Below are 2,318 nucleotides of genomic sequence, written 5' to 3'. Positions count from 1 at the left end.
CGTTAGGTGCCAACTGAGTCTTTGGGCTCGAACTACATTGTGCTCATGGAGCAGCAAAGTGGAGGGAATTTAAGTTATTGCAGCCTGGGGAAGTTAAGTTATTGCCCCGAGACGAGCGGCGCGGAGACGGAACCGGTGTCGCTCCGAATTTGCACATGGTAGCAGCTCTAAAGACCGAGCTACGCCTGGAAACCCACCCTGATCCACTCGGATTCGGTTTCCTAAGTTCCACACTAAAGAAAACGTCAAGATTTAGGGGTTTTGTGTGGTCGTTTTTAAAGCTGAGTCTCTGCTCGCTTGGAGACGCAGGTGGCCACCGGTTTCATGGTGCTGGCGATGGCCACGTCTCCTTCTTCCCCAGCATCCCGAGGCTGAAATAGGTCATTTTATGCTATCATGAATGTTAATTTGGTGTAAACTTTGCTTAATTTGGGATAAACTTGCCCAAAAAGTAGCTGCATACAAGGTCGCCTAAAAGAGCAGAAATTGCATCCTGGAAATCCCAAAAATCGCTTCCTTTGCCCCAAGAAGCAGCACCCGAGAAGCAAAAGGCTCCTCAAGCTCAAGATCTGCAGCTCGAGATGCGCAGGGGCCCTAAAGCAAAAGCACCTCTGGATTCCGATCCGTTTGCGAGCGGTTTCTGCTCCTTTCTGCAGCCGGCTGCTCCCTGGGCTGCTTTGGGCCCCTCCAAAATGTGAAGCTGCCTCTCACCTCCGTTGCCCTCTCGGGAGAAGAATTAATTAGGAATTATTAAGAATTACGAATTAAGAACCAAACGGGGCAGGAGGTTGCGCTGCTCCTAGCACAGCCCCCTGCCCCAAAGGGGTTGGGGGATGTTTGATAACAGAACGATCTGCCAAAGATGCCACCTGACTCCAAAACGCAACTTTTGCCTCTCTGGAGCTTCTTTGGGGAGGAAAAAACACCAAACGTGACGTTTTATGGTTCGTTTTTGGAGTCGGAACAGACGCCAGGCAAGCCAATGAAGGCGACGTGCCAAAAGGAGGGATGGCGCGAGGTGACGGTGCCGTGTTCTCCTCTTCCTCTCGTCAGTGGTTGCCTTCCAAGGGCTACTGCGTGYGCAGGACCCTGTGGTGGGGCAAGAGGGGCTCGGCCCAAGCAAGGAGGGAGACGAAGCCTTAAAACCTCCCCGTGCCTCTGCACGTGGGTCGGAGGCCGGCCTCGCATGGGAGGCTCGTGAGGAGCCGGCCCCAGCGCCTCAATCTGCTCCAACCTTTTCCTTCTTCCCCCTTCACCCCATCTCTAAAACACTGCAAAGCATCAAACGGATCTAGAATGAGCTCTTCACTATGCAAAAAGGAAAAAAAATCAACGCAAATCTGCTCCCGTTATTGGGGTTTTGTGTACGCCTGGTTTTCTTGGTGTTTCCTGTCAAGCTGTCTGGAGCAAAATATAGATGTTGCTGCACTTTTCTCCGCTTTAAATCCTCGTGCTTTCGTGTTAGCCTCAACTTGCAATGGGAAGGCCGGTGTGGGGAAAGGCCCCGGCCGTTGCAGGGTGCTCTGCTGAACCGCTGTGGCTTCGTGCAACTGTTTTCAGAGCGACGGGAGCTCCCGGAGGCCTCTCCGCTTGCATGTGCCAAAAAAAACCCAAACCCGCGGTGGATCGAAGCGCCCCGCGGGCGTCTCGTCCTGTTGTGGCTTCTGTTGTTTGGAACGGAGTAAATGCCGCTCGTGCAAACGTGTCCCAAGGCAGAAACAGGCCCCGCGTGTACGGCGCTCGTGTTTACGTGTTGACRGAGGCAGGACAAAGGCCCGGCTTCAAACGGAATAAAACCAGGTTGTTAACGGTCGCTGAGCTGGTTTCGATGGTTTTGTCAGGGTTGCTGCGTGTAAAAGCGGGGAGAAYGGTGAAGAGGCTACGTGGGGGTGCTGATGCTGCTGCCCTCGTCCCCACGGCGCGTGGGGAGAGGATCTGGGGGTTGCAGAGTGTGGTTGGGGCTCGACCCCGCTCTTTGGGGTCCAGTTGGTCACTCGACGCAATGTGGGGTTCCCACTACCCACCATCCTTTCACAGTCTGCTTTTTAGGGCAAATTGCACTCCCTTTGGGTGCTCGTAGCTGCTGCACGGCGTGTTTTATTGCATTGAATTGTATTTATTGCAGGGCGGGCCGGCGCGCGCTTGGCATCTCCATGTGCTGCCATGGAGGGAGTCCAGCTGGAAACTGCCGCCCAAATCCCTTCCCTGCAGGGACTTCCAAACCTTAGGAGCAAGAAAAACTGGCTCCAAACAACTTAGGAAGCAACCAAATTGTCCCCTGAGACAACAAGGTGGGAGATGCTTTATTCAACCACTGG

This window comes from Nothoprocta perdicaria, unplaced genomic scaffold, assembly GCF_003342845.1.
Source record: "Nothoprocta perdicaria isolate Ctin4 unplaced genomic scaffold, notPer1 scaffold_288, whole genome shotgun sequence".
In the NCBI taxonomy this organism is placed as follows: Eukaryota; Metazoa; Chordata; class Aves; order Tinamiformes; family Tinamidae; genus Nothoprocta; species Nothoprocta perdicaria.
This window is presented reverse-complemented; position numbering follows the sequence as displayed.